The following is a 14,850-nucleotide window of genomic DNA, read 5'->3' as shown; positions in this document are numbered from 1 at the left end:
CCTTCTCCCTGCATCTCTTGGTCCCCTTATTAATCAAGAGCCTATCTAACTTGTATCTTCAACAGACTCACTAACTTGGCCTCCACAGCATTCTGAGGCAATGAATTCCACAGATTCACTCCTCCCTGGCTGAAGAAATTCCTCATCTTAGGTTCTAAAGGGTCAATCCTTCAACTCTGAGGATGTACCATTGGATCGAAGTCTTAACTACTCATGGAAACCTCATCTCCACATCCACTCTATCTAGGCCTCTTAGTATTCTGTAAGTTTCAATCAGATCTCCACTCACCTTTCTAAATTCCATTGAGTACAGACCCAGAGGCCTCAACTGCTCCTCATGACAAGCTTACATGCCCAAAACCATTCTTGCAAATCTCCTCTGTACTCCGTCCAATGCTAGCACAACCTTACCTAGATATGGGACCCAAAATTGCTCACAATATTCCAAATTTTTTTTTGCATCAGAGAGTGGCAGGAGCTGGGTGGAAGTGAAGGCAGAGCACAAAGTCGGTCGGGAAGGTAAGTGATTATTATTTGAGTGGTGTGTTCTAGACCTCAGGTCCTACAAAATAGGGCTTCCTTCCCTCCTCCTCCTCTAACCTAAATTAAAAGTCCACAGACTTGCCCCAAAAAGAGGGTCCAAGGAAGTTCCTGTGGATTGAAGAGTGAGACTTTAGCTCGGGAGTCTTTGACAAGGAAGTTGAGTGAAGTGATTTGCCCCAGTTGAAGAGGGTGAAGACATGACAGCCAAGCTGGTTCAGTGTGCTACATGCTTGATGTGGAAAGTCAACGACTCTGGTGTGTCTGGCTCGTATAAGTGTGGAAAGTGTGTGCACGTTCAGCTACTAACAGAGCATATTGCAGCACTGATGAAAAATCTCGAGGAACTTCGGCTCATCTGAGAGAACGAGATCTTTCTGGACAAGGCCTTCAGCGAGGTTATTACACCAATCATACCAGAAGAGAGCAGACGATGAGGAAGGCAGAGAGGAGACAGGTGCAAGAGACCCCAGGGGAAGTACCTGTCAGGAACAAGTTGAATCTTTTGGAAACAGTAGAGACGGATAACACTGCCAGTCCGCGAGGCGGCCAGGTCTGTCAATCGAACGTTGGCGTGGAGACAGAGCGGAAGAATCAGACATCGCACAGAGCCATGGTAATAGGGGACTCCATAGTGAGAGGAACTGACTGGGGTTTTTGTGGCAGCAGACGGGACTTAAGGATGATGTGTTGCCTTCTTGGTGCCAGGATTAAGGACATCGCAGACAGAGTGCAGGAAATCCTCAAGGACGAAGGTGAAGAGCCAGAGGTGGTAGTACATGTTGGCACAAATGATGTCGGGAAGAAGAGGAGCAACATACTACAGCGGGACTTCGGAGAACTAGGAAGAAGGCTGAAAAGCAGAACGTCCAAGGTGGTTATCTTTGGTTTGCTTCTAGTTCCTCGGGCTGGTGAGGCCAAAAACAAGGAGATAATGGACTTGAACATGTGGCTGGAGAACTGGTGCAGGAAGCAAGGATTTAAATTCTTTGATGACTGGGGTATGTTTTGTGGTAAGCATAAATTCTACATAAGAGACGGTAGCATTAGAAATAAGATGGATGAGCTTGAGGCTCTTTTGGAAATTGGCAGATACGATATTGTGGGGATAACTGAGACGTGGCTTCAAGTGGACAGGGCCTGGGAAATGAATATTCAAGGATACACGTGTTATCGTATGGACAGAGGGGGTGGGGTGGCCATGTTGGTAAGGGATGATATTCAGTCTCTTGCGCGGGGGTACCTAGAATCAGGGGATGTAGAGTCAGTGTGGACAGAGCTGAGAAATACTAAGGGTAAAAAGACCCTCTTGGGAGTTATCTACAGGCCCCCAAACAGTAGTCTGGATGTCGGATGTAAGTTAAATCAGGAGCTGAAATTGGCCTGTTGCAAAGATGTTACTACAGTTGTTATGGGGGATTTCAACATGCAGGTAGACTGGGAGAATCAGGATGGTATTGGACCCAAAAAAGAGACTTTGTGGAGTGCCTCAGAGATGGATTCTTAGAACAGCTGGTGCTGGAGCTGACCAGGGAGAAGGCAATTCTGGATCTGGTATTGTGCAAAGAACCAGAATTGGTCAGGGACCTCGAAGTGAAGAAGCCATTGGGAAGTAGTGACCATAATACAATAAACTTCAATCTGCAATTTGAGAGGGAGAGGGTACAATCGAAAGTGACAATATTTCTGTTGAATAAAGGGAACTATGGAGCTATGAGGGAGGAGCTGGCCAAAGTTCAATGGTGCAATACTTTAGCAGGGATGACCGTGGAGGAACAATGGCGGATATTTTTGTGTATAATGCAGAAGTTGCAGGATCAGTTAATTCCAAAAAGGAAGAAAGATCCTAGGAGGAGGCATGGGTGGCCGTGGCTGACGAGGGAAGTTAGCAAACGTATAAAGTTAAAAGAGAAAAAGTATGACATAGCAAAGATAAGTGAGAAAACGGAGGACTGGGAAGCTTTTAAACAACAACAGAGGATTACTACGAAGGAAATACGCAGAGAAAAAATGAGGTACAAAGGTAAACTGGCCAATAATATAAAGGAGGAAAGTAAAAGTTTTTTAGATATGTGAAAGGCAAAAAAATTGTTAAGACTAAAATTGGGCCCATGAAGACAGAAACAGGGGAATATATTACGGGGAACAAAGAAATGGCAGAAGATTGAATTGGTACTTCAGATCTGTGTTCACTGGGGAAGACACATGCAATCTCCCTGAGGTAACAGTGGCTGAAGGACCTGAACTTAAGGGAATTTATATTTGCCAGGAATTGGTGTTGGAGAGACTGTTAGGTCTGAAGGTTGATAAGTTCCCGGGGCCTGATGGTCTATATCCCAGGGTACTGAAGGACGTGGCTCGAGAAATCGTGGATGCGTTGGCGATTATTTTCCAGAGTTCGATAGATTCGGGATCAGTTCCTGCGGATTGGAGGGTGGCTAACGTTGTACCACTTTTTAAGAAAGGTGGGAGAGAGAAAACAGGAAATTATAGACCAGTTAGTCTGATCTCAGTAGTAGGAAAGATGCTGGAGTGTATTATAAAGGATGAAATTACGACACATCTGGATAGTAGTAACAGGATAGGTCAGAATCAGCATGGATTTATGAAGGGGAAATCATGCTTGACTAACCTTCTGGAATTTTTTGAGGATGTAACTCTGAAGATGGATGAGGGAGATCCAGTAGATGTAGTGTACCTGGACTTTCAGAAAGCTTTTGATAAAGTCCCACATAGGAGGTTAGTGAGCAAAATTAGGCGCATGGTAATGGGGGCAAAGTACTAACTTGGATTGAAAGTTGGTTGGCTGATAGGAAACAAAGGGTAGTGATAAACAGCTCCATTTCGGAATGGCAGGCAGTGATCAGTAGGGTACCGCAGGGATCAGTACTGGGACCGTAGCTTTTTACAATATATGTTAATGATATAGAAGATGGTATTAGCAATAACATTAGCAAATTTGCTGATGATACTAAGCTGGGTGGCAGGGTGAAATGTGAAGAGGATGTTAGGAGATTACAGGGTGACCTGGACAAGTTAGGTGAGTGGTCAGATGCATGGCAGATGTGGATAAATGTATGGTTATCCACTTTGGTGGCAAGAACAGGAAGGCAGATTACTACCTAAATGGAATCAATTTAGGTAAAGGAGCAGTACAGAGAGATCTGGGTGTTCTTATAAACCAGAGCTGAAAATGTGTTGCTGGAAAAGCGCAGCAGGTCAGGCAGCATCCAAGGAACAGGAGGTCTGATGTTTCGGACATAAGCCCTTCTTCAGGAAAGGCTTCTTCAGGTTCTTGTACACCAGTCAATGAAGGTAAGCATGCAGGTACAGCAGGAAGTGAAGAAGACTAATAGCATGCTGGCCTTCATAACAAGAGGGATTGAGTATAGAAGCAAAGAGGTTCTTCTGCAGCTGTACAGGGCCCTGTTGAGACCACACCTGGAGTACTGTGTGCAGTTCTGGTCTCCAAATTTGAGGAAAGATATTCTGGCTATTGAGGGAGTGCAACGTAGGTTCATGAGGTCAATTCCTGGAATTGCGGGATTACCTTATGCTGAAAGACTGGAGCGACTGGGCTTGTATATCCTTGAGTTTAGAAGACTGAGAGGGGATCTGATTGAGACATATAAGATTATTAAAGGATTGGACACTCTGGAGGCAGGAAACATGTTTCCGCTGATGGGTGAGTGCCGAACCAGAGGACACAGCTTAAAAATACGGGGTAGACCATTTAGGACAGAGATGAGGAGAAACTTCTTCACCCAGAGAGTGGTGGCTGTGTGGAATGCTCTGCCCCAGAGGGCAATGAAGGCCCAGTCTCTGGATTCATTTAAGAAAGAGTTGGATAGATCTCTTAAGGATTGTGGAATCAAGGATTATGGAGATAGGCAGGAACAGGATACTGATTAAGGACAATCAGCCATGATCATGTTGAATGATGGTGTAGGCTCGAAGGGCAGAATGGCCTACCCTTGCACCTATTGTCTAGCCCTCTTGAAATCAATGCTAGCATCACATTCCTAACTGTCAACTGAACCTGCATGTTAACCTGGAGAATCCTGAACCAGGACTTCGAAGTCCCATTGTGCTTCAGATTTCCGAGCCTTTCCCCATCGAGAAAATACTCCACACCTCTTCTTTTACTACTAAGTAACTTGTTTAACTAATCAATCTGCCTGTATTGCTCACAAGGCAAAGATTTTCACTGTGCCTCGGTACACGTGACAATAAATACAATTCAATTCAACTTCGCAGTGTCCCACATTGCATTCCATCTGCCACTTCTTTGCCCACTCTCCCAGCTTGTCTGAGTCTTTTTGCGGCCTCTCTGCTTTCTCAACACCATCTATCCCTCCACCTAGGTTGTGTCATCTGCAAACATAGCAACAATGCCTCTCAGTTCCTTCATCCAGATTGTTAATATATAACATGAATAATTGTGGTCCCAATACTGAGCCCCTGTAGGACTCTACTAGTCAGTGGCTAGTAAAAGACCCCTTTATCCCCATTCTTTGCCTTCTGCAAGTCAGGCAATGCTCTATCCAGTGCCTTACCCATAACACCATGGGCCCATTTTATTCAGCAGCCTCCTGAGTGGCACTTTCTCAAAGGTGTTCCTGAAATGCAGACATCACATTCAGTAGCTCCCTTTTGTCTAACTTGCTCACTTCCTACTCAAAGAATTCTAACAGATTTATCAGGCATGACCTCCCCTTGACGAAACTATGCTGATTCAAACCTATTTTGCCATGCACTTGCCAGGACTCTGCAATCTCATCCTTAATAATGGACACTAAAATCTTACCAATGACTGAGGTTAGGTTAACTGGCCTGTAATTTCCCTCCTTCTGCCTCTCTCCTTTCTTAAATAGAGATGTTACATTAGCTGTTTTTCAATTCTCTGGGACCCTCCCTGACTCCAGTGACTCCTCAAAGATCACCAGCAATGCTTCACAATTTCTCAGCTATCTCTTCAAAACTCAGGGTGTAGTCCATCTGTTACAGGTGATTTATCCACTTTTCAAACCTTTTAGCTTTTCCCGCATCTTCTCATTAGTCATGACCACTGCATTCACTACTGCCCCGACTCTCTTAAAGTTATGATATGCTATTGGTGTTATCCACCATGAAGGCTGATACAAAGTACCTATTTAATTCTTCTTCCATTTCTTCATTCCTCATACTGCTTTTTCAGCCTTAATTTCCAGCAATTCAATATCCACTCTTGTCTCTCTCTCTCACTTCTTATACCTTGAAACAAAACTCTTGCTATCTTCTTTTATATTATTAGTTAGCTTGCCCTCATACTTCATCTTCTTCCCCCTTGTTGATTTTTTAGTTGTCCTCTGCTGGGTTTTTAAAGGCTTCCCATTAATTTTCACCACATCACGCTTTCCCTTTTGCTTTTATGCTGTCCTGACTTACATTGTTAGGCATGGTTGCCCTGTCCTTCCCTTAGTATGTTTCTTCTTCTTTGAAATGAATTTCTGCTGTTCCTCCTGAATTACCCCTGGAAGGCCCTGCCATTGCTGCTTTACCATCTTCCCTGATAGACTCCCCTTCCAACCCACTCTGGCCAGCTCCTCCTTTACATCTTACCCTCACTCAATTGTAATACCGTTACATCTGATTCCAGCTTCTCTCCTCAAATTGCAAGGTGAATTCTATCATATTATGATCACTGGCCCCCAGGGACATCTTTACCCTAAGCTCCCTAATCAAATCTGCCTCATTATACATCACTGAATCTGGAATTGCCTGTTCCATAGTGGGCTCTTCTATAAGCTGCTCCAAAAAGCATCCTGCAGACATTCCACAAATTCCTTTTCTTGGGATCTGCTACCAACCCAATTTTCTCAGTCCATTTACATACTGAAACCCTCTATGATTATAGTAACAGTGCCTTTCTTGCATTTTTTTTTAATCTCCTGATTTATTGTCTATCCCAAATCCTGACTACTGCTAGTAGCCCTGAACATAACTCACATCAGGGTCTTTTTCCCTTTGCAGTTCTTCTACTCTACCCTCACAGATTCTACACTTTCCAACTGTATATCACTTCTTATTACTGATAGGGTTAAGGTTATTATGCAGGGAACACTGTGTAAATTACTCACCTCAGGATTCTCAAACTCTGTCAACCATCGATAAGGTGCAAGTCAGGATTGTGCTGGAATACTCAAACTTGTCTAGACGAGTGATGCTCCAACAATACTCAAGAAGTTCAACACATTGAGGACTAAGCACCCTATTTGATCTATACTCCACCTCATTCACCATCTTGAACACACTCCCTGCACTATCAATATACTGTGGTACCAAGTACAAGGTGCACTGTAGGAAGTTGCCATGCCATCTTTGACAGCATCTTCCAAACCTGTCACCTCAAAGGTGAAAGGCTACAAATGTATTGCAATAAGACCACTGCAAGCTCTTTTTTAAGGCTCACATCATTCTGACTTGCAACTGTGTCATCTGGTCAAAATCCTGGAACTTATTTCGTAACCACCTTGCGAGTATACTCCACCAGATAGACTGCAATGGTTCAAGAACGTGGTTCAACCTATCCACTCAAAAGCTAGCAATGCTGAAATCCTTGGAAGGATTAAAACAAAGTCTGCATTATCACCCATTTTATTAAAACAAGACAAAAGATGAATGAAGAACCCCACCTCAGACTTTCTTCTCCATATGCAGAGTACTATTTCAGTTATATAAATGATTTGGATGTGAGCATAAGAGGTATAGTTAGTAAGTTTGCAGATGACACCAAAATTGGAGGTGTATTGGACAGCAAAAAAAAGATTACCTCAGAGTACAATATGATCTTGATCAGATGGGCCAATGGACTGAGAAGTGGCAGTTGGAGTTTAATTCAGATAAATGCGAGGTGGGAAAGCAAATCTGTGCAGGACTTATACAATTAATGGTAAGGTCCTAGGGAGTGTTGCTGAACAAAGAGACCTTGAAGTGCAGGTTCATAGCTCCTTGAAAGTGGAGTCACAGGTAGATAGGATAGAGAAGGCGGCGTTTGGTATGCAAATCTTTATTGGTCAGAGTATTGAGTACAGGAGTTGGGAGGTCATTTTGCAGTTGTATAGAACATTGGTTAGACCGCTGATGGAATATTGCGTGCAATTCTAGTCTCCTTCCTATCGGAAAGATGTGAAACTTGAAAGGGTTCAGAAATGATTTACAAGGATGTTACCAGGGCTGGAGGATTTGAGCTATAGGGAGAGGCTGAACAGGCTGGGGCTGGTTTTCCTGGAGCGTCGAAGGCTGAGAGGAGACCTTATAGAGGTTTACAAAATTATGAGAGGCCTGGATAGGATAAATAGACAAAGATTTTTCCCCTAGGGTTAGGGATTCCAGAACTAAAGGGTGTAGGTTTAGGGTGAGAGGGGTAAGATTTTTTTTGTATGTGTCTTTGCTGTTTTTTGGTGTTTGGACTGAGCCCTTGTGAGAAAGTATATCTTACCAGACAAGCTGTTCCTGTGGGTAGGCCTGGCCCTAGGACTAGGCTTCTGTAAAGACTGAACACCTTTGTGTGAGCTGAGAGATGAGCACTTGCTGCATTCTGGAGTCTGGGAGTCAACCCCGCCTTCGGGAGCAGACCAAATCCGTGTGAGTTAACTGCACCTTTACAATGTACTGAGTTCCTGTAGGTGGGCCTGATTCTCTATGAATGGGCCAGGCCCCTATGAAGTCTTAACACCTGTGTGCTGTGGGGCATGCATTTGCTGCCTTCAGGAGTGGACTGTGCCCTTGGTTGTGGACTCTGTTTTTAGCAATAGACTCTGCAGTTTGGAGTGAACTTCATTTCTGACAGCGCACTTCTTTGCATACTGGAGTCTTAAATTTTGAAGAGAACGTTTTATTGTAATGAACTGTTCGATCAGGGACTCTGTCTTGTTACTTGTTGGGTTTATCACCTGCTGGGAGGCTCACAGGTCATCCCAAAAGCTGTCACCCTGAGAGCCAGAGGGTGGGTAGGCTGTCCCAAAAGCCGGAGGGTGGGTAGGACGTCCTGATGCCAGTCACCCCCAGAGCCACATGGTGGGTAGGTTGTTGTCCTGAGACAGGGTAATTGGGATGGGCTGTCCGAGAGGTCGTCGGAAGGTGTCAGAGTGGCTGAGAGCCAGAAGGTGCGCAGGGGCAGGCTGAGATCCGGAAGGCTTGTGGGCTGCCCTGCGCGTTGCCTTCCCAGGAAAGGGGATGGGTTGTTCTAGAGGTGGCCGGAAGGTGTGTCAGGGCATTTCCACAAGCTGGATGGCACATCGGAGGGTGAGAGCCAGATGATGGTGCTTAGGGGCAGACTGAGCTAGATGGCAGGTAGGCTGTCCTCAGCGCTGTCACCCTGGGCAGATAACTACGTGGGCTATCTTAGAGGTGGCTGGAAGGTGCGAAGGGTGGTTAGGGAAGCCAGAAGGTGGGTAGACCGTCCTGACCGCTGTGTCATCCGGGATGGGGTGGGTTTGGGGAAGCAGGATAGGCTGTCCTAGAGGTGGTCAGAAGGTGTGTAAGGGCGGACGGAGAACTGGATGGGGCATAAGGGCGGGCTGCCTTAGTGGCTGGAAGGTGGGAAGGATTGGTGGTTTGCTGCATGGCCAGTGGGGGGGGGGGGGGGGGGGGGGGGGGGGGGGCGGAGAAGGTCTGCATTTTATACACTTTTTAAATGTAATTGGACTGTCTTATGCATTTGTTACTATTTTGTGATTGAAAGTGGGATTTGAGGTCTGTCCTCATTTCCTGAAAACTGGTTGAATGGTAAGTTAGGGGCTCTGGTTTTGCTGCTCCTCGACCTTGTAAAATTGCTGTTTTTCTGTATATAGCTGTTAATGTTTTGTAAACTATATTGTTTAATAAAATACAAAAAAAGGAAACATGTAAACTGGAGATTCACTGTCTCTCTCCTGTGTGCGCACACATCATGGGTGCTGGGGATAATATAAGCTCTGCTGCTGTTAGACGGTAGTGTGGGGAATTATATTAAAAATTATATTTTCCTGGGGAACTGGCTTTTCAGCTGGCTAGTTGCAACCAGCATATTGTTATATTGGAGAAGGTGTGGGATGGAAAAGGCAATTTGGTAATGGGATTTACTCTTTGTTCCACGATCAGCTGTTTGGATTGAACTTACCTACCTTGCTTTGATTCCTGTACATGGCCTGAATCTCCATGGTGGACCTGACCCCATTGAGTAGGCTGGTTCATTTTCTGGAGGCTAGGTCCCGGAAATGTATTGTACTGGTTTAAGTGGACTGGATCTTGTTGGGGAGCTGAGCCTGCGTGTGCACCCTGCCGATGGGAAGACGACCAGCCATCAGGAGCAAACTCTGCCTTCAAAGGCAGGTTTAGGTTTGGGAAGCGGATTCTAGATTGGATGGCATACTCTGGGAGCAGCCCCTGTGTCAGTGGACTCTGCCCCTTGCAGTTTGCAGTGTACTCTTATGTGTATATCGTTTTTACACTGTATTTGTTTCTTGAGCAAGGACTATGATGGTTTGGTGGCTGAGCTCGACCCTTGCACAATTGTTCTTAAGATTTGCACTTTGCTGTTTGGACTGAGCCCATGAGTCAACTGCACCTTCACTGTGTCTCTGAGTGGGCCTGGGCCTCAGTAGAGACTGAATACCTGTGTGTGCTGTGAGGTGTGCATTTGATGCATTCTGGAGTGGACTTTTTTTTTAATGCTCAGGTTTATCATCGGCACTGTCTTGTGTGTCCCTGGATTTGGCAGGCCTTACTGTGAGCCGGACGGTGAGTAAGTTGGGAAGAAAGCTGTCACCCTGAGAGCCTGAGATTGGGTAGGACATCCCACGAGTTGGATGGTGAGTAGGCCACCCTGAGAGCTGGAAAGTGGGTAGGCCGTCCTGAATGTCGTCATCCTCGGGTGGGAATGGGACAAGCTGTCCTACAGTGCACTGGGGTGGGCCTTGGCTGAGTGCGAGGCGCACCAGTGCAGACAGCACACTGAGGGGTGGACCGGGAAGGTGGGTACGCCATCCTGATTGCCACTGTTCCGGGGCGGTAATGGGACGGGATGTCCTAGAGATGGCTGGAAGCTCCGAAAAGGTGGATTGAGAGTCGGAAGGAGCAGGCTACCTTTTAGTGGACCATTGGTGGGAGGGTTGAGCGTTTACTGGTTTACCAGGGGTGTCTGTGTAATGTCCTATCACTTGGTTCATTAGACTGTTTTTTGCGTCTACTGTTTCCTCTTTGCTAAGTTAGGTGGGGTTTGGTGCGGTACACATCTTCCCCCCAACACCCCTCTCCTTCCCGTGTATTGCTATTTTTATTGTTCACTGTTGATTATTTGTATTTTTCTGGAGAGTTCAATAAAAAAAATTAATAGATTTAGAATTTCCTCAGTCCACCACTGACTCTAAGCAGGCTGGCCACAGTTATTTCACTATTAATCCAGAAATGGAATTCCTGTTCTGGAGACCCAGGAGATGGTGGAATTTGAATTCAATAAATATCTGGAATTAAGAGTCCACCACTACTGATGGCTGAGAAAACCCATCTGGTTCACAAACAGTTCAGGGAAGGAAATCTGCCATCCCTACCTGGTCTGGCTTACATGAGTCCAAGCCACAGCAATAACTCTCAACTGTCCTCTGACAAAGCCCAGCAAGCCATTCAGTTGCAATAGTCACCATGAAATCTCAATAAAATAACAAAATTAAACAGACCACCCTACATCGACCTAGGCACAGGAAATAATGATCCTGTAAACCTTGCAAAGTCCTTCTTACTATTAGTGTACTTGACCTCCTCTTCCTCAATCTGTTTGAGGCAGATGCCTCTGACCATGACAGCATCAGGAAGAGTGACCACCACAAAATCCTCTTGGAGAGAAAGTCCTGCCTTCATATTGAGTACCACCGACTGTCATAGAAGTGTACAGTATGGAACAGAGTTATAGCTGGGGGAAAAGTAATTATGATGGGATTAGGCAAGATTTAGGATGTGTAGGATGGGCATAATTGAAACGTGGAATTTATTCAAGGCACAGCAACTGCGTATCCTTGATTAAATTGTCCCTGTCAGGCAGGGAGGAAATGGTCATGCAAGGGAACCGTGGTTTACTCAAGAAGTTGAATCTGTTGTTAAGAGGAAGAAGGCGGCCAAAGTTGGGATGAGATGTGAAGGCTCAGTTAGGGTGCTTGAGAGTTACAAGTTAGCCAGAAAAGACCTAAAGAGAGAGCTAAGAGGAGCCAGGAGGGGACATGAGAAGTTGTTGGCAGGTAGAATCAAGGAAAAGCCTAAGGCTTTCTATAGGTAAATCAGGAATAAAACAATGACTACAGTAAGATTAGGGCCAATCAAGGACAGTAGTAGGAAGTTGTGTGTGTTGTCAGAGGAGATAGGAGGAATGCTAAATGAATATTTTTTGTCCGTATTCACACTGGAAAAAGACAATGTTGTCAAGGACACTACTGAGAAATAAGCTACTGGACTAGATGGGTTGAGGTTCATAAGGAGGAGGTGTTAGCAATTCTGGAAAGTGTGAGAATAGGCAAATCTCCTGGACCAGAAAACTTCCTGGACTGAATGGGATTTATCCGAGGTTTCTCTGGGAAGCCAGGGAGGAGATTGCAGAGCTTTTGATTTTGATCTTTACGTTACCATTGTCTACAGGAATAGTGCCAGAAGACTGGAGGATAGTAAATGTGTCCCCTTGTTCAAGAGGGGAGCAGATACAAGCCTGGTAATTATAGATCAGTGAGCCTTACTTCTGTTATGGGTAAAGTGTTGGTAAAGGTTATAAGAAATGGGATTTATAATCATCCAGAAAGGAATAATAGCCAACACCATTTTGTGAAGGGTAAGTCATACCTCAGAAATCCTATTGAGTTCTTTGAGAAGGAGACCAAACAGGTGGCTGAGAGTAGAGCAGTTGATGTGGTGTACATAGATTTCAGTAAGGCTTTTGATAAGGTTCCCCATGGTAGGCTATTGCACAAAATATAGAGACATGGGATTGATGGTGATTTTGCAGTTTGGACGAGAAATTGACTAGCTGAAAGAAGACAGAGGATGGTGGTTAATGGGGAATGTTTAGTCTGGAGTTCAGTTACTAGCGGTGTACCGCAAAGATCTGTTTTGGGGCCACTGCTGTTTGTCGCTTTTATAAATGACCTGAATGAGGGTGTAGAAGGATTGGTTAGTAAATTTGCGGACGACACTAAGATCTGTGGAGTTGTGAATAGCGCCAAATGATATTGCACGTTACAGAGAGACATAAATCAGCTGCAGAGCTAGGCTGAGAAGTTGCAAATGGAGTTTAATGCAGAAAAGTGTGAGGTGATTCACTTTGGAAGGAGCAACAAGAATAAAGAGTACTGGGCTAATGATAAGATTCTTGGTAGTGTAGATGAGCAGAGAGATTTGTGTCCATGTACACAGATGCCTGAAAGTTGCCACTCAGGTTGGTAGGGTTGTTAAGAAGGCATATGGTGTGTTAGCTTTTATGGGTTGAGGGATTACGTTTCAAGTTGCAGCTGTACAAAACTCTGGTGCGGCCACACTTGGAGTATTGTGGACAGTTCTGGTGACTGCATTATAGAAAGAATTTGGAAGCTTTGGAAAAGGATTCAGAGGAGATTTACCAGGATGTGATGGACTTTAGGCTCAATCTACAAACTTATTTTCTTTTATGTGTGAGCCAAGTCCTGCGTGCTCTTTATATAAAGCAATAAGAAAAGATATTTAATCTTACACTTTTAGTTTTATTCTATCAGTAAGTGGATAAAGTATACAGAGCTCTGGGTCTAAACCTTTCTGTCCCTGACAAACTACTAAGTAAGTTAGTTCACAAAGACAAAAGACGTATATCTGTCTCTGACCCAGTCTTTTATACCATGGAAGACATCATACCATCACACAAGTGAAATTGTCTTCTAATTGGCCGTTGCTCTGACTCCATTCCCCGCCTCTTCGCATTCCCGGATGTCCGATCCCACGTGACCTTCCCTTTTCTGAGACAAAGGAACACCACGTGGCCTCCGTTCGGGCGCAAAACGGCAGACTCGCATACTTCCGGGGCGCGAAATGGCCGATCACATGACCTTACGGCACCCTTCCGGAGCGCGAAACAGGGAGACCACGTGACCGCGCCTCGGAGCATCACGTGGCCATCCTCTGCGCAGGCATCAGAGGACCACGTGACCTCCGAGCACCGAGGGCATGCCCACTCAGTCAGAATCCATTCTGCCGGTAAGCCTTTTATATATATATTTACAGATGTTACCTGGAACGGAGGGAAGGTCTTATGAGGAAAAGCTGAGGGACTTGAGGCTGTTTTCATCAGAGAAAAGAAGGTTGAGAGGTGACTTCGTTGAGACATATAAGATAATCAGAGGGTTAGCTAGGGTGAGAGTCTTTTTCCTCAGATGGAGATCAACTAGGAGAAAGTGAGGACTGCAGATGCTGGAGTACCAGAGTTGAAAAATGTGGTGCAGGAAAAACATAGCAGGCCAAGCAGCATCCGAGGAGCAGGAGAATCAACATTTCAGACATAAGCCCTTCTTCAGGGCTTATGAATGCTATGTTTTTCCAGCACCACATTTTTCAATCTCAGATGGAGATGGCTAGCACGAGGGACATAGCTTTAAATTGAGGGGTAATAGATATAGGACAGATGACAGAGGTAGTTTCTTCACTCAGAGAGTAATAGGGGCATCGAATGCCCTGCAACAGTAGTACACTCGCCAACTTTAAGGGCATTTAAATGGTCATTGGATAGGCATATGGATGAAAATGGAATAGTGTTGGTTAGATGGGCTTCAGATTGGTTCCATAGATCAATGTGATATCGAGGGCTGAAGAGCCTGCACAGAGCTGTAATGTTCTATGTTCTAAGGTGATGGTGAGTTGCCTTCTTAAATCAGTGTAGTCCTGAAGTCAGTTCCAAGATTTTGACCTTGCAATTGTAAAGGAATAGGCTGACAATGTTTCAAGTCAAGAAAACACTCAAGGTTACGTGCCTCTGTTGCTCTTGCCCTTCAAGTGGTACAAGTCATCAGTTTGGAAGGAACATGCCTATTTCACTCTTTTTTTAATATCTTGTTTAAGCAATTGATTGTGTTGCCTTTGTTCTCAAACAGCCAACTGAAATTGACCATGCCGGTCACACATGAGGATTGGACGCTTTAGTGAAATGTTAGAAATTAGTTGGGCTTTGGGAATGTATCCAAGCTCTAAAAAGAAAACTGAAGGATTACAGAAAACTGCTGACCTGAACTAAAGGGACTGCTTTGGAAATGACACCTCATACTCAATCAGTACTTCTCGCTGGCCTTT

The 14,850-nt window shown here is 44.9% G+C and overlaps 1 protein-coding gene across 13 annotated transcripts in view; it reads right to left on the bottom strand.

The window, feature by feature from the left end:
- The window catches only part of LOC132819922 (utrophin-like), a 751,240-nt gene that overhangs the window by 72,780 nt on the left and 663,610 nt on the right, over positions 1–14,850 (bottom strand). The gene's annotated exons all lie outside the window — the stretch shown is intronic.

The sequence above is a fragment of the Hemiscyllium ocellatum genome, chromosome 10 (genome assembly GCF_020745735.1).
Source record: "Hemiscyllium ocellatum isolate sHemOce1 chromosome 10, sHemOce1.pat.X.cur, whole genome shotgun sequence".
In the NCBI taxonomy this organism is placed as follows: domain Eukaryota; kingdom Metazoa; phylum Chordata; class Chondrichthyes; order Orectolobiformes; family Hemiscylliidae; genus Hemiscyllium; species Hemiscyllium ocellatum.
This window is presented reverse-complemented; position numbering and strand designations above follow the sequence as displayed.